The sequence below is a fragment of the Vicugna pacos genome, chromosome 8, assembly GCF_048564905.1.
Source record: "Vicugna pacos chromosome 8, VicPac4, whole genome shotgun sequence".
NCBI classification, from domain to species: domain Eukaryota; kingdom Metazoa; phylum Chordata; class Mammalia; order Artiodactyla; family Camelidae; genus Vicugna; species Vicugna pacos.
In genome coordinates, this window is record NC_132994.1 from 29,338,253 (window position 1) to 29,363,693 (window position 25,441).

The window sequence follows — 25,441 nt, forward strand, 5'->3', positions numbered from 1 at the left end:
AAGTATCTTTCACTCTTTTGGTCCTCTTTTATTTCCACAAACAAGCTTGTCAAAATCACATTTCTAATTAAGATACACTTTCTGTGTATTCTACATCTATGTAGCTGATTAAGACTAGAAAAATAAATTTACTATGGAGGTTGTTCTCATTTTAAATTCATGAAGTCACTTAATGTGGCCTGAAAAATATAGCTTCCCTAATCCATTTTCCCATTACTCTACAAGGGTATTTTATATAATCTTTTTCTTTAAACCCCTGACACCTCACTTTCTATCTCCATTCTCAGCAAATGACATTGCTTTGTACCTCTTTGAGAAAACTGAAATAATGAGATACTACCAAGAAAAAAAAAAACCTCTGTATAATATCTGCTTCTTAATTCACTGCCACCTGTGCTCCCATCAAGGATGAACTTTTTTGCATCTATCTATAATAGCTCTGCCTGTTATGCATTAAATCCCCACCCTGTCTCACTCACTCACCTGGCTGGAACTTCCCCTTTTCTCTTAGAATGAATCCAAGATCTCATTCTTCAAGTATTTCCAATAATATACAAGTATAATTTTACCAATCTCATTTTAAAAAATCCATCTTTGACCCATTTACTCTCCAGTTATCTCCCCATTTCTTTAATTCAATTCACACCAAGTTTCCTGAAAAATAATTTTCCATATTTAATGTTTACAATTCCTCTCTCTCCTTTCTCTCTTGAACTGGCTCTAGTTAGTATTGTGCTACCATCGGTCCACTGAAACCACTTTAGTCAAAGTCACTGGTTACCAATGTATTGTTAAATTCAAAGAACAAATCTTAGTCCTCATCTTATTTAGTCAGCAGCAACATCTGCTGTAGTTTTCACTCCCACCTGGAAATAATTTTTTTTGGTTAGCTATAGTTTTATCACTAGGGTTTCTATGATTCAATGCTGTCTTGGTTTTGTCGTTGTTGTTTTTTGTTTTTTGTTTTCCTTTACTGATCTGGCTGCTTTTTCTCAGATCCTTTTGGTTCTTTCTTCTATATTCCAAACTCTCCTATCACTGGAGTGTGTCAAGAATCAATCCTAGAATGCTTATCCTCTACCTATATTTACTAATTTAATGAACTCATCCACTCTCATAGCTTTAAATGATAGCTCTTTACTGACAACTTCCAATTTATATCTCCCTTCTGAACTGCAACCTCTCCCCTTAACTCCAGACACGTACATCCAATTTCACATCTCCTGCTTAATATCTCCACATGGCATTCAAATTGACATGTGCCAAAGAAAAATTCTGAACTTCTCTTCCAAACCTCTCCATCAATGGTATTCTATATCTCAATGGCAAATCCATCCTTCCATTTCCTCTGGTTCCAATTCTTGGATTCATTCTTCACCTCTTATTCTCTCATATTCTCTAGTCAATCCATCAGAAATCTTATCAACTCTAAATCAAGAATCTGATCATCACTTAGCAGCTCTGTTGCTTCCACATTAGTTTAAACCACTATCTCATATATGAAATAGTTCATATCTACCCTGCCACCTAGTTTATTTTTACTTCAGATCTTAGTTCATACTGTTAAATGTAAGTCAAATTGTGTCACTCTTTGTCCAAAACCCTTCAGGAAGTTTCTACTTATCTCATAATAGAAGCCAAATATTTTTAAATGGCCAACAAAGCCTTAAAGAGTATGACCCCCCATACAACTTCCTTTTCTTTTTGTACCCTCTCCTTCTGTTTTTCCCGTATACACTATTACCTTACTCTTCTTCAGGCATGTCAGACATGCTTCCTCTGCCTATAATATTCTTTCCCCTGGTATAGCATTTCTCACTCCCTTTTATCTTTAAAGGCTTAGATGAAAGTTCATCTTCTCAATAGAGCCTACTTGGATTATACTAGCAAAATTAAGAAACTCCCTTGAGCATTTCCAAACCCCTTTAGATTGTTTTATTACCATAGCACCTGGTACTGTATATTTACTTATCTATTTATTGTTTTATTGTCCATTACAGTAGAATGTAAATTCCACATATGCAGATTTTTTGCCTATTTGTTCACTTACGCTTTAAACAGTCTACTAAGTGCTTAACAAATCTTTAATGAATAGATCATCAGTATGGCTGCTATTATAGTTGAGGGAACAAACACAGAGAAAGGAAGTAATTGGCCAATGATAAGATCAAGAAATGTAACAGATATGGAATTGTGATTGCAGCCAATTATATTACTAGGTATCATGTCTTTAACCATTTCACTATATTTAAAGCCATATGATAAATTATATTTTCCATCAAGTGTATTTCTTCTCTGCTGCACTGTCATCTCATACTATCACACTGATTAGTTTAATTTCTTCAAATAATAAACTCTGTTAAAGGTATATCGGAGACTGCGTACAAGTTTGTGATATATTCTTCAAACAAATATTACTAGCGTTATTCACATCTCAACCAGGCAGCTTTTGTCTGGAAACAAGGTTAGCTTTTGGTATCAAGAATTGCATGTGTTCCTGAGTCTGAATTCCTATGAAACTTATGCAAAATCTGCCTAAAGTAAGAACAGATCATCTATGCTATAAGGTGAAATCCTACATATCTTTCAAAACCCAATTTAAATGATAGTTGTTTAAGGTCTTTCTTGTTTTTCTGAACTGCAAATATTCACTGTTGTCACAGAAGCCCATAACAATTTTACTCTTTTGTATTAAAGGATCATGTTTATATTTATTTTTATAAAAATCATCATATGTTCCTAAGAATATTATGAGTTATTTGAGAACAGACGTTTATTGTTGTGCACCACAGCACCCAAAGTAGGGCTTTAGTATAAAATATTTGTTGAATTGAGTGGATAACAAAAGGAACAAAGAATATTCCAATCGTATGGTAAAGAAAGTAAAATGTACCCGTTTATTTTTAAAATGATGATCAATATCATGTTTTCTGCACCATCACCCTCAACCAACAGAGAAGATCATCCTACATAACTAAGAAATTCTACAAGTGCAAGTACTGAATCTAATCAAATACTTGAAGGAAGATTTTTGTCCTGCTTGTTACAAGAAGAGAATGATAAATGAGCTGTATGATGCCCTGGGTTTATTTCAGAATTTCAATGTTTGTTTGCTTGTTTCAGAAGAGCTTCAGAAATCTCTCCCTATGTCAGAAATCTTTAAAATCCCATGTACTTTTAGAGTTTTCACACTATGGATAAGGCAGGATTTTCAGAGAAGTAACACATAACATTTTAAATTCATTAAGCTTGAAAGCAGTTCGACTCTTGTGTGTAAGATTACTAAAGCACAATAAGTTACACATTTATAAAAATAGCTTCTTGTAAACTTTGGCAGTTAGTCAAAGAAAATTTTGAAGTTTTTGAAATATACTGCTTCATTTGCTGGATTATTAGCCTCATGGCTTTATATTTTTTTATGTGTGAAAAATTCTGTTTTTCAAGCTCTGCATTAGAAAATTCTGCTTAGAATACTACTTTCAAAAATGTGCAACTACATTCCTAACACTTCTAACTCAAGGATTCATATGAATTCAGATGCATATTTTCAGCAACAAAAGTGATTCATTCTGCTTTTAACCAACATTTTTCCATAATCACTCATATGCCAACTACCAGAAGCATTTGTTTTTCTGTCTTACTGTTTTCTGTTTCAAGTGTCACAAATATATGACTAGTGTATGTTTTCTGTACTTTTTTTTGTCTTGCTGGTCATAGGCCACCAGAATTCTGAAACATTCCTGAAGTGAACAAAGGACAATTATGAAATAGAGAATTAAATGCAAGAGAAATGTAAACATTTGGAAAAGGTTTCACTAATTTTAAGGATATGTTTAGTACTAAACATTTAAAAAATATTTCTATTACTTATTTTCTACTCCAGATTTTAAATGTCATTTTATCTCTGCATGCGTATTCTTTGCGGCTTTCAATTTTTCTATTTCTTTGAGTTAGAATTATACATTTCAAAACATAAAGGCTTTTTAAAACTGAAAATGCAATAATGTCAAGTTAAAAAACTTACTAGAACTGAATAAAAGGAGGACTTAGACTGCATGGAATACCTGTCAATTTTGAAAGTGCTGTATAAACTTGTGACAAGTATGAAGATGTAACAGAACATTACGTCTAAGGCAGCACTACCTTTACAGTTTATTAGTATATGTATTCTCAGAGTAGATGTATTTACATATATGGAAAAATCCATTCATTGTCATATGGTCATTGGTTATATATGACCTTAATATAAGTCACTATTGGTGATTGTGTCTATATTTAAAATTATAAAAATGGAAGAAAAAATATAGAATAAGTTAGCTTAAAATTTAATAAAATCTTTGTGTTTATTTTCTTCTACTATAGTCAATATATTACTACCTTGTTGCTGCTCCTTTGGTTAGGCCTTGTTGTTTAGTAAACAGGTGGAATTTTTTCATTATAATGTCCACCCAAACTGCACAAATTCCATTTGGGTGCTGTAAGTAATGGAATTTTGCCTGTGTAAGTAAATTGCTTATGATTTCTCCATCTGTGAAGATTCAGTTACCATTGCTTCATGACCTTAGTGCTATAAACCAAGGCATTTCAATGTCTCGTATCATTTTACAAAAATTTCTTATATTTTTTGTTTACCTCTACTCTAGGCTTTGTGGATTCTGTACTTCGTATCATTATGAACATGATTATCAAGCTCAATTAAGCTTCTATGACAAGAATCCCTCTCAGCATGCATTTGTATCTTTAAATTTTGGACAATTTGAAGGCAGATGGAAAAGGAGTTTATATCATGGTAATAAAACTGACAGTAATGGGCACTGCAAGGACCATATTTCTTTCAATTCTACAAACATCAAGCAATTTTACTGTTCTTGAATATAATCTCTGCATCTCGTCAATTTATCACTTCCCTTTTTTTCCCATTTCTTCTCCATTATCTAGTGTTTCTCTTCCTCTCTCCCTCCCTCTCTCTCTCTCTCTTTCTCTCATGATCTCAGGAGGAAAACAAAAATGTATCTTTCTATATGTCATGTTTAAACTTACTCTCACCTTAAGGTAAGGTGAGGAGGGGGAGGATGGAGTTTTTCATCATCAATTTTTAATATTTATCACTGTATCCACCTAAAACATTCAATATATCTATGAAATAAAATTGCATTTTTTCTATTTCATTACAATTAAAAATGGGGCTGCATTTCTTTGAAAATAGCAAGTACATATAAATGTCTACAATTCTTTAAAACAATGTTAATTAACTGGTAGAAATAAGTTTTAGAGCTTTTGGAGTAACTATATATTGAGAGAAAATTCTGCACTATTCTGACAAGAATTTCAAAATGATGTTTTTGGCATTTATCCTGTTGGGTGTTCTTTTTCTGAGCTTCTTGGATCTGTGGTTTCATGTCTGATATTAATTTGAAGAAATACTCAGTCATTATTCTTTCAAATATTTCTTCTACTTTTTTTCTCTCTCTTCTTCTTCTGGTATATCTGTTATGCATATGTTATACTTTCTGTAGTTGTCCCATAGTCCTTGGTTATTTTGATTTCTAATGTCTTTGTTTCCCTTGCTTGCTAGTTTTTGAGGATTCTATTTATATACACTCTACCTCAGAGAGTCTTTCCTCAACTTTGCCCAGTCTATTGATAAGTCAGTCAAAGGTATTCTTCATTTCTTTTGCCATGAATTTTTTTTTCACCTCTAACTTTTTTTTTGTTTCTTTCTTAGAATTTTCAACTCTCTGCTTACACTGTCCATCTGTTCTCACATGCTGTCTACATTATCCCTTTACACCCTTAGCATATTAATCATAGTTGTTTTAAATTCCCAGTCTGATAATTCCAACATTCCTACCAAGTCTGGTTCTGATGCTGGCTCTGTCTCTTCAAATTATGTTTTCTGCCATTGGTACACCTTGTGATTTTCTTCTTTATAGCTAGACATGATGTCCTAAGTAAAAGGAACTGCTGTAAGTCAGCCTTTAGTAATGTGGTAGTGAGGTATGTGGGGAGAGGAAACATTCTAGAATCCTATGATTAGGTCTCAGTCTTTTGAGTGGAGAGTTTAGATTCTGCACTGTGAACTTCACAAGAGTTTCTCAGGTTTTTCTCCTATCTTAGATAAAACAAAATAACTAGAGCAGGCTGGAGCTGAGTATTTCCCTTTCCCCAGGACAGTCTGCCTCTGATAATACCCTCACAAGTTAGGCTCTTGGTTAGCTAGTTTCTTCTAAGGGCAAGCCTTGTTAAGAGAGAAAGTTCTCTGGTGTATTTCGAAATGGTTCCCTCGCCTTTCCCTTAGCCAGAAGCCACAGGATGGAGATAGATAGATAGATAGATAGATAGATAGATAGATAGATAGATAGATAGATAGGGATAGACATAGAGATAGAGATAGAGATAGAGATTGAGATTTACTGTGGGAAACTGGTCAAACTCCTGGAGGTAAACCTCACTGTATTGTGGGGGTCACCCTAAGACTGAATCCACCTATAGATTTTAACTCTCAGTCTAGTCCACACTGAACCTCTGCAACTTACCAGTTGCTGTTGAGGTTTCTGTGGTGATTTCTGCTCAGGAGCCTCTGCTCTGTTAAATTATGAATCCCTATTTTCGGCTTTCTGACTCTCCCATCTTGGGGGCAGTGGTATGCCCTGTGTCTTCCTCTAGTTAAGAGATCTAGAAGAGTTGTTAATTTTTCAGTCTGTTTAGCTTTTTACTTGTTGTTAGAATGTATTGATGACTTTAGGCTTCTTGTATGTCAGACCAGAAACTGTAAATCCTATTCTACAGTTTTTGTAGGTAGCACTTTTAGGGTCTCTCACAGACTGTAATCAAGATATTAGGTAGGACTATAGTCATTACAAGACTAGATTGGGGAAGATTTTACTACCAAGTTCCCCCATGAGGTTGTTAGCAAGATTTTCAGTTCTTGTGGTACTGAAAATTCACATAGAAATGAAAAAATATCTATAGCCAAGACATGAAGTAACCTAAATGACCATTGACAAGTGACTGGATAAAGAAGTTGTGGTATATTTATACGATGGAATACTACTCAGTGATTAAAAAAAAAGGAATAAAATAATGCCATTTGCAACAACATGGATGGACGTAGAGATCATCATTCTAAGTGAAGTAAGCCAGAAAGAGAAAGAAAAATACTATACGATATCACTCATATGTGGAATCTAAAAAAAAAAAAAAACAAACAAACAAAGAAAAGGAAAGAAAAAAGAGGACACTAATGAACTCATCTACAAAACAGAAACAGATTCACAACATAATAAATAATTTTATGGTTCCTGGCGGAAAGTGGGGGTGGAAAGGGATAAATTTGGGAGTTTGAGATTTGCAAAGGTTAACCATTATATATAAAAATAGATTAAAAACACATTTCTTTGGTATAGCACAGGGAACTATATTCAATATCTTGTAATAACTTTGAATGAAAAAGAATATGTAAATGAATATATGTATATATATGCATGACTGGGGCATCATGCTGTACACCAGAAACTGACACACTGTAGCTGACTCTACTTCAATTTAAAAATAAACAAACAAGCAAACTTTGGAGAGTAATCTAAAAAAAAAAAGAAAAAAGAAAAAATATCTAGAGCAGATGGAATAAATCAGAAAAGCCAAGATGGGTTAACACTATCTGATTTTAAAACTTTTTATAAAGCTATAGCAGTAAAAGCAGTGTAGTACTAAAATTAATATAAACACATACATCAGTGGAACAGAATATAGAGTCCAGAGACAGATCCACACTTACATGGTCACCTAATTTATGAAAAATGTGCAAAGGCAATTTAGTGGAAAAAAAGATAATCTTCTCAACAAATAGTATTGGAACAACTGGAAAACTATATTTAAAAATATGAAACACTAAATTAAATTCAGGGATCATATTGGGAACCTGAGGAATGTATTTGTAAAATCTTTCATACTTTACTTTTATGAACCATCTTTGGTTTGACCCTTGTATTAAATTCACAGCACTGCCTTTGGGTTCATGTTCTGGTTTTGATTAATTCTAGTTCTTAAGCCCTCTAGGTTCCTACTCCACTCCTGCTTCAGAGGTGTTTTTACTATTTCTAAAAGTCTAACTCTAGCAATCACTAATTAGTACTTTATCTGTAACTAAATCTGTATTCATAGCTCTACATTTGTTTTCATTGTCATACTGAATTTCAATATATTTATAGCATAAATAGTGACAAAAATTGAAGAATTCTATAACTTTGGATCATCTCTTTGTGATATTGTTTATTATCTATTTTTTTAAAAAAATCACAAAAAATAAAACTGTCAGGACATCAGAGGGTATTAGGTAATTTCATATGAGTTACTTCTTACTCTAAAGCATTTAATTGGGAATTTCTGTAACTGAAAACAAGAGCATAATTTTAATTAATTTCTAACATGAGGAATGTATCTCTTGGTAATTTTCATGAGTTCTTGATTTTTCTGCCTTTCATAATATTGTAAGGAAACATCTTTTTTTTAAAATACATTGAATTTATAAAATGCCTGTGGTTTAGATAGGATAGTTGTCATCATTTTGCTCTAGAAAAAACAGCAAATAAAATTTTGGTCTATGGAATTCTATGCCCTGTATTCTAAAATGTTTTAAGTTTAAATGCCAAGAAGGTCATTATAACAAAAAATGTTCTGGCCCTATTACTTGGATATAAACATCTGTTTTGGCTTTGTCATCATATCGTGAGCTTAGAATCAACATATTCTTTTAAAATAAGAAAAATATTTTGCTGTTAAGATAAAGAATGGAAATAGAAAGAAAAATTAGTCATTTCAAATGCAAATTTACATACATGTAATTCTCATTTGCATGCATGCAATTCCAAAATGACTTTATGTGTTTGATGTGGAAAATTAAAAATCATTTGCTATAGAAAAGCATCTGCTACACATACATGGGAATATTATTCAACTGGCAGAAAAATTTACTGCATGTATCAAAATGGCATTATAGAGGCTGTAAAACAACAATGAATTATTATTAAATTAATTGCATTTGTTTAAGGACATTTACAATAATAAATGGATCCATGTAAAAATACATTTCACTCAGCTCTTTTTATATAAATTTGCATACATCCCATATATTTTACTTTTAGTTTGGTATTCCATGATATAAAAATTAGCAACTGGAAGTAAACCAGGCTTGTATGTTGTTTTATACAAAACTACATTCTATATTTTTGATAAGGGTTTTTTATTTCTTAACTCCCCAGTCTCTAATGCTAAACACCTTACTGGATGCATCCAGATGGTCTGTAAAATGTCCTATTTCTTAACCATAAAATTGCAATGTTTACTTGTTCAAACCCAAAATACAGTGTGACACATTAAAAAAAAAAACAAATAAAGTTAAGAAAACAAATAAGCAAATAAATAAAAAAGCCAATGATACCTAGGAAAAAAATTATTTTTAAGGAGTAGACATTATTTTAAAAAATTTATTTTAAAGTTATTTCTTAAATTATCGAAAATGAGCATATTCTATCACAGAGAAAACAAATATAAGCCTGCTTTAAATTTTTTCTTCTGCCTGGGTTATTTTATAGTTTAGCATGGATGATTTGTATAGACACTATAATAGGCAATCTGTATGTAAATGTTAAACAGGACTATGAAACACACACAATTGGAAAAGAAAAACATACATAGGCACATTGCGAACTGAGTGATAGGAACTCATCTTACCAAAATCATTTATAGAGGAAAGGTATCACTGAGAGCAGTATCAGTTTAAGAAAAAAGTCACAGGAAAAATAAAACCCACCTTTCTACTAGTTCTCAATTGTAGGCAAATCCTGCTCTGTTCCTCTACCTGGAATACCATGGTGAATCAGAATATTAGACTTAGATTCAGAAATGATTTTTCTATTTTAACTCTATCTCATGTTAGATAGGTGGGTATAGGTGTGGTGTACCACCCAGATTTCTTTTCAAAGAAGGACTTGTCACTTCAGTTGGAATCTGAATTAGGGTTTGAATCAGCTGCAGAGAAAGAACTCACCCAAGGCCATGCTTTTCCTGTGTGGCCTATATCCAGTGAGGGATCAACAAGGTCAATCCCAACATTGGACAATGGTGACTGGACACATTGATTCCAAATGTTGTCATGAGGATATATCAGGCCTGCACCACTTTGACCTCTTCCTCTTCTCAGTGCTGCATCTGCTCTCATCCTTCCACAGATGTTGATCCTTAGTTAATCCTTAGCAATGATAAACTCTCAGCTTCTACTTCCTCAGAAATAGGCTAGTGACAGTAATTCTCAGGAGTGATGCAGGAAAGAATGTGATGACATTTTGTAACTGGATCTCTTGCCAGCCTCTCTGCCATGAGGAGCCCTTCACTGGTGATTTAAGTGGGGGCCCAGAGGTGGTCACCACCGGACACAAGGTGGTGGTCCACTTGTTCAGTCTCACAAGTAGTGAACTGACATAGTATAACAGTGAAAAGGAATGAGTAAGCTGGTGCCACTTATCACACATTTGAGAGGCACAAGGGAAATGACAGCAAATATAAAGACAATAGGATAGGATAGCTATTGCTAAGTACCATTGATATGTTGGAAAAGATAATGAAAAGCTGAAGGGGATTAACAGGTAATTAAAAAGAAAGCATGAAAGCAAAAGTGTCCCTTTGGCAGTGTGTAAAATGCCTCTTATCCTGCAGCGGGAGGGCAGGTAGAGCTGAGGCAAGGCCAAGGACTTAATAGTCTGAATGGCTGAGGTCCAGAAAAGGTTAAAAACTCAACTAAATCAGGTATGCTTTAGCAAATTTAGGGCCAATGTTGGAGAAATATAGAGCCCTAACTTGAATGGTGTCCCCAAATATTGAGTCCTTAGATATATTTGCAAGCCCAGAGCCTGCAGAACTTGTCCAGCCCTCCCTATTGAGAGAGCTAACACTCCCTTCTTATTTAAAGTCAATGCAGACAGTCCTCCTTGTAAGGCAACTGCCTCAAACAGTTTGGAAGTTCCTCACAACGTTAAATGTTAAATGTAGAATTATTGTATGACCTAGCAATTCTAGCCCTAGGTGTAACCCCAAGAGAACCACAAACATACGCCCACACAAAAGCTTGTACACTAATGTCATAGTAGCATTATTCATAATAACCAGGAAGTAGAAACAATCCAAAAGGGCAAAAGATGAAGGGATAAAAAATTGTGATTTTGTTATCCATTTATACAACAGAATAGTCATACAATGGAATAAAAAATAAATGATTGAGGTATGCTACAACATGAATGAAATCTTGAAGACATTAGGCTAAGTGAAAAAAGTCAATAACAAAAGACAAATTGAATGATTCTATTTATCTGAAATATCTACCAAAGGCAAATTTGGAGACAGAAAGTAGATTAGCAGTCTAGAATGGGAAGGGGTGATGGTGGAAAGAAATGAGGACTGACAGCTAATAAAAATAGGATTTCTTTTGGGGGTGATGCAAAGTTCTAAAATTAGATTTTTATGATAGTTGCATAATTCTGTAAATATGTTAAAAGCTATTGAATTGTACATGGGTGAATTTATGATTTACAAATTCTATCTCAAAGCTGCTTTTAAAAAATGGTACAGAAATTTCTTATATAATTTTCATTCATCTTCCCCTACTGTTAATTTCCTTAAAATAATCAATACTAATGAAGTCACAGACTTTATTTACTAAAGCTATTTTTAGGTTCCAAATCCAATTCTGGATCTCAAACTGCATTCTGTTGTCATGTCTACTCAGCCTCCTCCAGTCAACTAGTTTTTCCCTCACATAATCTACTGTTAGAAGCTATTTACTAAGCCCAGCTCACAGTGAAAAGGAAGGTAAATAAACTCCTTTCTTGTTGATAGATAGGTAACTCAGAATTTACAATAATTTTTTTAAATTATCAGAGTAATTAAAAAGTTGGGGGAGCTATATTGGGCTACACAAATAGCTAGTTTCTTTTTGAAGTTTATCTGCTAATTTTGTCATTCATCAATGAATCTTGCCTGCAGTAGTTTTCACTATGGTGTTTTATATTGATTTTTTTTTTAATTTCCCTCACTCTGTCTACCTCCTAGGGGAGGAAAAAATGGTTTTCTTTCTACTCTTCTTGGTTCTTGGGTGGTGCTCTGTAACAAAACGTAGATTAACTAGAGAAAAGCAGAAGTTATTTAATATCAGTTTTACATGACCCAGGAGCTTTTATAAGAAAATGAAGATAAGAAAAAAAAGTAAAAATTAAGCATGTTTTACTAGATTTGATGAAGAGTAGAAAGTTCAAAAAATGTGATAGATAGGAAAAAAGGGTATGAGCTAAGTATAGTAACCTGGGGGAAACTTAGCAAGGCCCACTAAGATTCTTCTCGGCATTCCTTTGTCTTCAGAGATGCTCCTTTCCCCCAGCTATGGGAAGGGCACCTCTCATATGAGAATTTTATGACCTGTTTCAGGGAAGAAGAGTGTTGTAGGAGGAGGAAGTCAGAGTGACAATCCTGCTTCTGCCCGTTTCTCACACTCCCTTAGCTTAAAATATTTAATGCGCTTAGGTGCCATATGTTGGGGGTAGTGTGTCCTGCACCCTCTCACAGCACTCAATCAAGTCACTTCTTGTGATTTTATAGTTCAGTGGGTTTTGACACATGCATAACTCATGTATTTACCACCCCGATACCAAGCAGTAAATTTCTATCACCCTAAATTTCCCATATTTAGCTCCTTTGCAGTCAACCCCTCTACTCCTCCAATCCCTGGCAACCATTTACCTGTGTTATGTCTTTATAGTTTGACCTATACTGAATCTGAGTGTAGTTTGGCATCCCTCTTTCTGCTTCCACATCCCCAACTTGTTCTCTTCTTCCAGCTGCAATGAGTTTTTCACTAATGCCCTGATGCTCACAGTGTGGCCCATGCACTCCCGTCCACACAGATTGTGGCTTTTGTTCCACAGAAGAGACAGCAAGGGGAAGAATCCAGGTTGAGTTTCTGCCCCCTTGCAAGGCTGCAATTCCCCACCCCTCCAGGTCTGCAGCACAACAGACACTTCTCAGAGCTGTTCCTGTAAAGATTCAGGAAAAAATAGCTTGCATATTTTGATCACTCCTTCCAGGGATTTCACACTACCCTGCCAGCCTGCACTTGGCCTTCAATAATTTGTCAACAATTCTAGCTAAACTCTAATGTGTTCAGTAGCTTCTATCCCAGTAAGTGTGAATCTGCATCCACTCTTTTCCTTCAAGTATTGTATTGTTTTAGATTTGGGGCCAGTTATTTGCTCTGCTACTGATCATGATATTGAAGTTAGTCCACCTCTTTTTCTGTTGCATAAGAGAAAGAGTCCCAATTATTTAGCTCTCTATATCTTGGAGTAGAATCCAGAAGTTCTCAGTTCGATGTTTTTTGGTTTGCTACTACCAATCACACTTAGCAGGCAAAACATTTCTCACTTTTGCCTGTTCATACATCTGGAAAGGAAGACTGCCAAACTAAGTAAGCATTACACTATATTGATTCTCTAAGTCTTTCAAAACACATTTTACTTATCAGTCTCTTCCTTCTCTTTCTATTATTGACCAGTTTTCTGTTTCTTTTTAATATCTTGAAAAAAGTAAATGCCCATGCTCTTTCCACTGTGATATCTGTGGATTAGATTAAGGAAGATAGTACTTCTGTAGGAACTTTTACATAAGATAACATTAAGGAATGTGATTGCTGACTAACAAATTACTAGCAATAATGATAATAATATCTTGCATTTGCAACTAACTTTAAAATCCATGAAAAAATTCTAAGTGATACGTAGAGCATACATTACAAGGTAGTTGAGTAATTTTCTTCATATATGAAGACTAAAGTCTAGACTACAGGGACAAGATTCTGATGTTTAATTTAATCAGCTTTGTTTTTCTGTAAAAAAAAAAAAACCAACATGAAATGTATGGAAATTTATTTATCTTCAATAAATATTCAAAAAATAAATTTGAGTAGGAAAAAGATCCAAGTCCAAATCCCTCTTTTTTTGCTAATTGAGTCCAGAGTATACCCTTTGCTTTACAGCAAATGATGCTACTTATTCCTAAGAAAATTTCTGTTTCAAGAAAAAAATTTAAATTGGGGAGTTTGAATGAAGATCCATTACTGAATATTTCAGACGAATCCAAATAAAACAGTAATGTCTCATTTTCATATGGAATTAAGCAATCTCTAAAAATAAAATAACTTAATGGTAACATAGCATATTAGTTTCTTATTGCTGCTATAATAAATAATCACAAATTTAGTGACTTGAAGCAATATTTATCATTTTACAGTTCTGGAGGTCAGAAATCCAAAATCAGTCTCACTGTCTGACTGGGCTAAAGTCAAGTCAGCAGGGCTGGTTCCTACTAAGCCTCTTGGGTTGAATCCTTTTCCTTCCTTTGGCCAGCTTCCAGTGGCTCTCTGATTCTTTGACTGGTGGTCTCCAGTCTTCAAATCCTGCAGTGCTACCGCCTCTTATCTCTCTGCTTCCATTGTCACATTTCTACTTTGTCTTTCATGCCTCTGCCTCTCTTTTAAGAGCCCTTGTGATCATATTGGGCCTACTGGATAATCCAAGATAATCTCGCCATCTCAAAACCTTTCATTTAATAACATATACAAAGTGTGTTTTGCCATGAAACATAAAATAGTCATAAAGTTCTAGGAAACAGAAAATGGGCATCTTTTTGGAAACTGTCTTATACCTTTGTGTGTGTTTGCATATGAGTGTACAAGTGCACATGTGTGTATAACCTATCATAGATGGCCTTATTAATAGTACCTCATATCATAATTAACCAATGTTGGGAGATCCCACAGATTTTATAAAGGTTTTCTAAGCACGAATGAGTCAATTTAAACTAGTATATACATAAAGTTCTTCTATTGGAAAGCAGTCATTCTGTGTTTGAATTTGGGGGGGAAAGCAGCTAGGATGGCAAGAAAAATGTATTGAATAAGGTTGGCAACTGCATGTATAATATTTAGGAATGTGGAATGCACTAGGACTCTTTTGACATCAGTGCTGTTTGATCACATATATGCAGAGACCTACCTAAATTGTGAAATTAGTGAACATCTTTTAAACTTGGAAAGAATAGAAGAGCTCATTCTCTCCTAATTTGAAATGTATGTAGTTTTAGCTCCTAGGAAAATAGAAAGTAGACTTGTCAGCGGTGGTTTTCATTAAGAGTGCTATAGCTTAAGAACTCTATAGATCTGAACTTCCAAATATCTAAATCTATACTATATAGTAAGTCAAAATGTATCATTAATCCTGAGTTAACCCAGAGTATTTGTTTGATTTTGGCTTTCTCTTTATTTTTTTATTTTAAAAAAAATTTTATTGAAGTGTAGTTGATTTATAATGTTAGTTTCAGGTATATAGAAAAATGATTTGGTTAGACATATACATACACATATATTTTTTCTTTTCAGGCTCTTTTCTATTATATGTTATTACAAGAAATTGAATACAGTTCCCTGTCCTCTATAGTAAGTCCTTGTTGTTTGGTTTTAAGTAGTTTGTTTCTTTTAAGAATAAGATAGACACCTTTTAGGGGAAGAGGGTAAGATATCTTTGGAATTTAATTATCTGTTTTTCCTCCAGTCCTTTCAGCTGGTAAATGAAGTGAATCATTCTTTTAAAATTCACTCAAAGCATTGATTTTTAAAATCATTCAAAGCATTGATTTAAAAAAAAATTCTCTCAGTTCCTGTAGTCTTGGCTATGTTAATATGAAACTTGTTAAATCTGTTTACTTGAAGCCTAAGGCACTGTCTTCACAACAAAAAGATTTTTATATTGATGTGTTGTTTTGACATCCTATAATCTCAGTCTTTCCCAAAGATATAGACACCACATAAATCACATATCTAGCTATGGTTTTTAGTATTTTTAGTACTTATTTAACATATTTTCCTCTGGAATTTTGCATATTGCATATCACAATGAAAACTGTCAATAATCTAAGGGATTATTTGTCTATTATTTAATTTTTTATCCATTTATTTTTTATTATTTGGCACTTTTCTACTAAAATAAAAAACATAAATTAAAAATTATTTAGAATATGTCTGGGTGAAATAACATAAAATTGTTATTTTTTTTTAATTTCATGCCCATAGATAACCACAACCACAACAAACTTTAAAAGTAAATAATGTCTTTAAATCTTTCAAAAAACTGTACAGTATCAGAAACTAAGTCAAAATAAGATTCAATTTCATATGCCAAATATTGAGAGAAATGTCCCTAATTGTATTTATAAAATAAGTACATGTGGTTTTAATTTTATCATTATTTGAGTTTATACAGAGTTGACCCTTGAACAATGCAGGTTTGAACTGCACAAGTCCACTTACATGCAGATTTTTTTTAAAAAATAACTATGATAGGACTACATGACTTGTGGTTGGTTGTGTCTGAAGATACAGAACCATAACTAAGGACTGACTATAAAATTACATGTGAATTTTTGTCAGCATCCCTCACCCTTGGGTTATTCAAGGTCAACTGTATTTTCATCATGCCTCTTTGTTGAGACTTAACCTCTCCTCAACAACAGTACTCTCGATGGCAGTTGACTGATACTAGTTGGCCATATTCACTCACAGGTGAAAATGTAAAGAATTAAATTAGAAGAAAATTTACTTAATAAGAAGTATGTCATAGATAAGATGTACATTTTATTTGAAACATTTTGAAAAGTCATTAAATGTGGGAATTCCTCAAGTCTTAATTTTAGACTCACACCTATTCTCACTCCATGCTCTTCTTCAGTAATTATGCATATTGGACTTTACAAACTACCTATATAAAGATTTCATACACACTTATGTCTTTGAATTCACATCCCTTCACTCCAAGGCTCCTACAAACTACATGACTAAAACTAAACAATGATGTTGTGTTAGTTCAAAATGCATTTTAAAAAACCTTTAATTTCAAACAAACAGAAATAACATTGAGGTAAGTCTGCCATGGTGGCTTACTGATACACTCTTCCCTTCTGGAGATCCAAATTCCTAATAATTAGAGATTAACGTAAGTTAAATGTGATGCTTTCTGACCACTATTAAAGGATTGAGAATATTGTTTACCTGAGATTTATAGCAAGGGAAGATTGGTCTTAATAATTCCAAAAGAGAATTATATTTTCAGGATCCAAATAATACATCATGAAATTTGCAGTGAATATATCATTTTCAAATATTATTTTTTATTCAAGCAATGGACAGTGTAAATAAAGATTACTGAATAGTCAATGGACACATATAAAAAGTTTAAAGTATTTTGCTCTATTTATTATTAAATAAGAAAATATAATTCTAAGTCATAAAATGCTCTGTCATGGAACTTCAAAAATACAAGTATTTGTACTTATGTGCAAAGACTCAAAAATATTAACTGATTAAAAAAACACTTCCTGTTTATTTGCTGTTTCTATCTCCAACTATGAACAATGGTGATGGTTTTTGAAAGACTTCATAAGGGAGAATTTTAATTAACTAGTCTGGGTTACAGTGTTCCAATATGTCAAAAAACGTTTAAGCTCACATGAAAGATAAGATTTTTGTTTTTGCTGAATAGTGATTTAGAGAGTTATAAAAGGAGCTTTTATTTTATTCCTCAATATTGTCCTTTAACACAAATATACATTAGCATTTGTTAGTAGGGAAAATAAGTTTGTTATTTCCAAAATAAAATAAACTGACTTTCTTCAATCTATGTTATTCTGTTTATATATATTTCTAAATTTATTTTTATCATTGAGAATACATTTTTTTCAATTTTGATCATTTTCAAGATTGTATTTTAAGTTCAGATAGTTTTAGTATAAATTAGCAAACTGTGACATATTGAGGGTCTATTTTATATAATTATTTAACTGATTATTTACATCAGAGTTTTGGATTTTTATTTGAAAAGAAGAAGGAAGATAAGAAAAAAATGGCCCATATTTGTACTACTCATATAACCTATGTTGACACTGAAGTAAAATTTATGCAATGTGCATACTGTAAGAAAATTCAAATATAATACAATGGTGTAAAGTATCTTAAAAGTATGTCTACCCTCCCTCTTTAAAAAAATATACCTTCTTTAAATAATATTTCTTAGGTATATTATAGAAATCTGAGAAATGAATATACTAACTATCCATTTATTTTCATGAAGAAAACAACCCAATTTACAATAAATTAAAAAGAATAAAATACTTAGTAGTAAATTTAACCAAGAAGCTGAAAGACCTGTATTTTTAAAACTGTAAGACATGATGAAATAAATTTAAAATGACACCAATAAATGAAAGGATATATCATGCTCATGGGTTGGAAGAATTAATATTGTTAAAATGTCCATTCTACCCGAACAAATCTAATGATTTAATGTAATCCCTACCAAAATGCCCATGCCATTTTCACAGAACTAGAACTAATAATCTTAAAATTTGTACAGAACCAGAAAAGATCCCAAATAGTCAAAGCAATCTTGAGATAGAAGAACAGAGATGGAGGCATTATGCTTCCTCATTTCAAACTGTACTACAAAGCTATAGTAACCAAAACAGTATGGTACTGGCAAAAAATCAGACACATAGATCAATGGAAAAATAGAGAGCCCAGAAATAAACCCATGTTTATATAGCCATTTAAATTAGGACAAAGGAGATAAGAATACACAATGAGGAAAAGACAGTCTCTTTAATATTTTTTCCCTGGGAAAACTGAACAGCTACAAGGAAAAGATGAAACCAGATACTTCTTACACCATATACAAAAGTCAATTCAAAATGAATTAAAGACTTAACTGTAAGACCTGAAATGATAAAACTCCTAGGAAAAAAATTTTAAGAAATAAGCTCTTTGTCATCAGTCTCAGCAATATTTTTTGAGTATGTCTCCTCATGCAACGGCAACAGAAGCAAAAAGAAAAAAAAATGGCATTACATTGAAGTAAAAAGGTTTTCACAGGAAAGAAAACCATCAATAAAATGAAATTGCAACTTACTATCTACCAACAGAAGAAAATATTTGCAAATGATATATCCAATAAGGGGTTAATATCCAAAATATACAAAGAACTTAAGCAATTCAACATTTAAAAAAAAACAAAAACATTGGCAAAGGACCTGAACAGACATTTTTCCAAAGAAGGCAAACATATGGCCAACAGACACATGGCAGATGTTCAATATTACTAATCATCAGAGAAATGTAAATCAAAACCACAATGAGCTATCATATCACACCTGTAAGAATGGCTATTATCAAACAGACAACAAATAAGTCTTGGGGAGGATGTGGATAAAGTGGAATCCTCAGGCACTGTGGTGGGAAAGTAAATTCTTGCAGCCATTGTGGAAAACAGCATGGAGGTTCCTCAAAAAATTAAAAATAGAGGTACCATACAATCCAGAAACTCCATTCCTGAGTATTTAGCCAAAGGAAACAAAAAAATGAGTTCAAAAAGACATATGTACCCCAATGTTCACTGTAGTATTATTTACAATTGCTAAGACAGTGATACAACCTAAGTGTCTATCATCTATAGATGAATGGTGAAAGAAAATGCAGTGAGTATTTATGTATGTATAAATATATATCAGCCATAAAAAATCAAAACAAACATAACAAAACTGTAACACACTCATACAGAGAATGATCTGTTGGTTGCTGGGTGGAGGAGGGTGGTGGGTAGATAGGTAAAACAGGAAAATAGGAGAAGAATATTAAGAAGCACAGATGTCCAGTTATAAAGTAAATAAGTGATGAGATTATATCACATAGCATAGGGAATATAGTTGATAATATTGTAATAATTTTGTATGGTGACAGATGGGACAGTAACTAGACTTCCCATGGTGATAATTTTGTAATATATAAGAATATTGAATCACTATGTTCTACACCTAAAACTAATCCATTACTGTAAGTTAATTATATTTCAATAAAAATACATACATACATAACATAAGAGTGGGTATTTAGGCTCTTTTTTGGAGCAGTGATGAAACAGGTATCTTTGTACATGGATTTGTCACAATTTTATAAGTGAATCCACAGACTTATTTTCTGAGTCAAAATGATTAAACTATTTATTTTGATGGATATTGCCAGGTGTGATAGATTATAACATTCTTCTATAATATTCATGACCACCATATAAATCTTATCTTAATCTCTGATCATAGATGGCAGGTGAATATGAGTGATAGGAATCTCATGTTTTAGAAGGTTAGTGAGTCACAACAGAGGAAGTAGGGAGTGCTGTGCAGCTTAAAAGGGGCTGAGAGGACAATCTAGTTTTAAAGTTAGAAATGATATCCCTTATGACATGACATACAGGATGAGTTAAAAGAATGAATAGGAGTAAAATATGGAGCAGCCATATTCATGTTACCATTAAGAGGTACATAGTAATTGCAGAATCAAAATTTATATTAATACAAAATTATAAATAAATAATACTGAATATGACTAATATCCTTTAGAAATTTTTCTAAGCAAATAATACTGTCACAGAGTGTGGTCTTTTATTTCATCTCTTGTTTAATATATCTTAAACCATGGTCTCTAATCTTTAAATAATATTTTGTAAAACTTGAAAAAATATACACCATTTCAAATTCCTTAACCAGTGCATAAAGGCATAAATAAGGATCAGTTTGCTAGGCTACAAGAATAAGACAGAAAATGATGGCAAAGCCCCATCTAGTTTTTTCTATATTTAAAGTTGATCTTGTAAACCAGGTTGAAAAACATGTTCAATTTGTTAGAAAAGGAAGAGGATAAAAAATATAACCCCTAAATGTGGAATTAGAAAACATAAAGTCTTTTAAAGAAAATGGGTCCTATAACTAAAATTCACACAGCTCCGTTGACTTGGCAGTTTGTGTAATAAAATGAAAATATTTTACCAAAAAGTATGTTTACATTATTCAAGTAAGTTAACACTTTGAAATGACTGAGTTCATTTTCTGCCAACTTATAATACAGGTGTTATAATGCTTATTCAGAGCTCATTTGAAAGCTTTTACTGAAGGAGTTAAGAGTACATATATTTGGCTTTCTAGAAGTAGACAGAGGATCTCATTCTTTTAATTCATATAAAGACTGTATATAAATGTTACTATAGCCAGATAGTCAGCTACCTGGTGAAATTTCTGAAATTTGACTCATTTTTAGTTTCTTCAAGGTTGTATTTTTTTAAAAAGCTCAACTTTTCATGAATGGGAAGTTTGGAAGTATAGAAGCATTAATAAATATCCCAGTCCCTTGGTGCAATTAAAAGAAGGAAGAGAACTCATTTACTTGATTAGAATATCAAGCACTATTTTCTCAATTATAACATACAAAGCAGGTATCAATTTTGGTAGTATTTTAGATCAGATAGCTCAGAACTTAATTCTAACTGGAATACAACAAATTCAGGCCTAAAAGCTTATTTGGTATGTGCAGATTACAGTTTATTTAAGTCTAGCAGCACATTGAACAAGGAAATAATTTAGTAAATCTATTTTTTTTTTCAGATTACTACATAGAAAAAGGCTTTATATCCCTTCTACAGGGATACAACAATACTACACAATTGGCGACTATGTATAATTATGTATGCATACCCACAGATCTGTATCCCCACATAAAACAAATATTAAGATTAAATATACCGATATATCCCTATCACATATAAGGTTTCCCAAAACCAACTCTAATATTAAAGCCTGTGAAGGTTCTTGTGGTAGTCAGAATTAAACTTTACTAACACAAAAAGACCTAGGAGTCACTTTTACACAAATTTTCCATTTCCTATTGCAAGTCATAAATACTTTCTCTTTTTACAAAACAATCTATAAATTGTTTTATGTTGATATAAATATGTATATCAATGTTTAAACTATTTATAGTACATTAATATAAATACTGTTTGGATATTTCAAAATAATTCAGAAAAAAATGAAACTCAAACTTTCTCTCTAGAGGAATTCAACTTATTACCTAAATTTCAAAAAGCAAATGACATTGCCTGAAAATTTGGTTTGAGAGTTATTATTTAAGGTTATATTATTTGATTAGTTTTTTAAACTGTGATTATATGAGGTAATTCTAGCACGAAAGCAATAAAAAATAGGAATGAACCTCAACATAATTTGTAAAAATCAAAGTAGAATTATAAAATTAAGAAAGGGAACTTAGAAAAGGATTGGTATAATATTTTATCCAAAGAAAGCACCCATTCACAAATCCGCAAACAGGTCTACTTCAATATCTAGAGTCAATTATAGGAGTTGGAAACTTTATTGAATATTCTCATATCTTAAAAACATTTGGAGTCTTGTGATAGAATATCTTCATTTTGTAGTACGTGTGTTTATTAAGTATAAATAAATCCCACGGATTATTTTTACTTAAGTGAGACGTCATTAAGAGAAAAAAATACATTATAGATCATGTATATATAAAGAAGCCATGAGATACTGAAGAATATACTATTGGAAAACATTAATAGGTATAAGAATGGATATGAATGGAACTAAAGAAGTGAAGATACATCTTTTTTGAATTTTTTTCCTTTAGGAGACTATTTTAAAATAACAAAATAGAATTAGGATGTATTTCTTTCTAAAAAAGCAATATAAACTTCAATAATGAAATATATGAGTATATTACACGAAAATACTATAATAGGTGAAAAATTGGAACATCAGGAGAAATTAATGCACGATACATAAGCATAAAAATTAGGACACTTGTAGAGTTTTAACTGAGGGATAAAGAAATAAGTATCTATATAGAGATTATATAGGGCAAAGCAGTTAATAAGCCTCGAGGGAAAGATTAAAAGAGTATTAAGGTTAATGCTCAAGTTTCACACTGGTAAAACTGAGAGAGTAATGGAGTTGGGAAGAGTGGAAGGGTACTTAAGAGGAAATTTCAAGAGTCTGACCTTGTCACATTAAGTTTTAGATAGCAATGGGACATACAGAAAGATGTCACAAGTAAAGGTATAGATAGTGAATTGAATAAAGCAGAACATGTCATGGGTAGAGAGATCCATGGAATTGGAATTGATCAGATGGTAATTGAAGACATGGGAAAAGATAAAGACCAGTGGAAAGAGAATAGAAGAGAAAATGAAAGGGTAATAAATGATAAATGTATTCTGTAGAGTGAGTAAAACTTAGAAATCGTTGAGAAAGTTGCCGATATTATAACAGGAAAGAAGGAATTCTTTTATTTTGAACAAATATCTGAGGTATTTTTGAAGTGGTGTGGTAAGATATATTGGGTTTTCAAGTAAGAAGAATATAAAGATATGATAAAGATAACAAAGTAGTAACAACTAGGGAGATCATGAGGAGGTATACATAAGGAGATTGCAAGTTTAGGAATGTACAGAAAACCCAGACGAGTTAATTTCATAAGGGCAGTGGCTAAAGAAGTCTTAAGTGAGGATGCAGGGCTGAAAGTGGGTTGAAAGGGATCAAGATGAGAATTGGATGACTGAAAGCCTAGGTATTTTCGTAAATTGCCTCTTCAGGGACCATAGATATAAAGAAGATACTAGTAGTTGGAAAGAAAAGGCATGCTTTGCAGCTGCAAAATCAAAGCAATACTGACAAGGGGAAAAAAGATGAGAACGACAGAAAAAGAAGAGGCTGCGTGTTTAAGTACAGATACTATGTAAGGGTAAATGAGTTTATTTCTGAAGTTTAAAAATATTGAAAACTTTTCTTAAGAAATCTCTTCTCTGTTACTATGCTATATAATGGAAAAAAAAAAAAAAAACCCTCCTGCCTATGCCAACACAGTCTTTTCTCTTTCTCTCTCTTCAAAAGAAATAGCTAAAAGAAGTAAAGTAGTGGCCAATGATTCTGAGAGCAGGACTATTAAACACGACCATCTAAAATTCAGTACAGAGAGAGAGCATTGCTGAAACCAAAAGAAATTGATACAAATAAAAATTTCAGGCTTTTTCTTGGATTTTCTGGTTAATAAAAAATGTGTTTGGTAATTAAAAGTTTAATTTTACCCTAAGCTTTTATTCAGGGTATTCATGAATCAAAGTACTGGTAGAGAATGATGGAACAACTCCCTCATTCCAGTGAGCTAGCCATCTTCTACTTCCTCCACACCCACCAATCAACAGCAGTGATCCTTCTAATTTATCTGATTGGTCCACAACCCCTTTACTCTCCTTCCCCATCTACCAACTCTTCTCATTGTGCTCTCTGGAACAGCTCTCCCAAACCAGCAGATTCTCTATGTCAAAGGCTCTCTCCTCCCTCATGCAGTAAAAGAAACTTGAATTTTCCCTGAGGACACTTTCTTTGCAATTGCTTTACATGGTAAGTATTTAGATTCACTTGGCCCCACAGGGATAGGAATTGCACTGCTCCTTCTCAATCCTCATTACTTCATCACACTTAGATAAATATCAAAACCAGTTATACTGAGTGCCTAGCCCTTCAGCTACATCACCAACTTTCCATTTTACATTGCTACTTTCTCCCTTCTTCCTTGCAATATACTCTTGTTCACCACACCCAACAAATCCTAGCTCCATTTTCTTCTTCACCTCAAGCCTGGCCATTATTTTAGGGGATTCCAATAATTAACTGGGTTACAAATCCCAAAGCCTTCCCTGTCAGCCTCTTCACAATCTCATTTCAAGTCACCTCTTTTTCTCCACTTGAGTAACCTATGCCCAGGAGTCCAAATTTAGGTCACAATCACAAAAGTACTGACCTTTTTACTTTCTCCAAATCCATCAGTCCTCTATTTTCTTTACTTCTCTTCTATCTAATTAGAAAGCCCATGGTCTATCATTTCAGTAACACATCCAGTGTCCTAAACTCTCACTTCTCTAAATTTTGGCTGTGTTTGTCTAGCAAAACTTCAGCTTTTGATAGATCCAAATATTTTATTTCTCTATGACTCATTTAGGGATCTAGGAATAACAGAAAAATAACATAAAAAATGTATAGATGATGACCAATTTCAAAATTGTCCTCACAACACTGCTCAGAGACTGCCAGCTGCCATCCTAACATCTCAAGGGATGACTTACAGGCCGAGCATGTTCTTTATGAGGTATGAATGTCCGGAATGTGATTTTAAATTTGTGTGTTGTATCTATGAGAGATTTGTATACATACACACAGATAAACATAATTATATATCTATTACAGTTTTAGTAATATCTACATATACTTTCCTGAAGTATGTATTTGTGTGTTTATATATTATACGCTGTTGTCTCTCTCAGCTTCAAATCTACCCTTCTATATGCAATTTTGTGATATTGGAATGAGGACTTGCCAAATCAGTTGTTGTTTTGCCAGCTACTCTTGGTTAGTTTCTACTAATAGAAGGAGACTGATAAACTTCAGAAAG

At 32.8% G+C, this 25,441-nt stretch overlaps 1 long non-coding RNA gene across 2 annotated transcripts in view; it reads right to left on the reverse strand.

Annotated features, from left to right (window-relative positions):
- The window catches only part of LOC140697676 (uncharacterized), a 211,237-nt gene that overhangs the window by 165,617 nt on the left and 20,179 nt on the right, over positions 1-25,441 (reverse strand). The window contains exon 1 of one of the 2 annotated variants that reach the window (XR_012074881.1): positions 5,852-5,965. The exons of the other annotated variant lie outside the window; for it this stretch is intronic. This is a non-coding gene — a long non-coding RNA (uncharacterized lncRNA). Of the gene's footprint in view, positions 1-5,851; positions 5,966-25,441 lie in introns of those variants that run through there. 2 annotated transcript variants of the gene reach the window in all.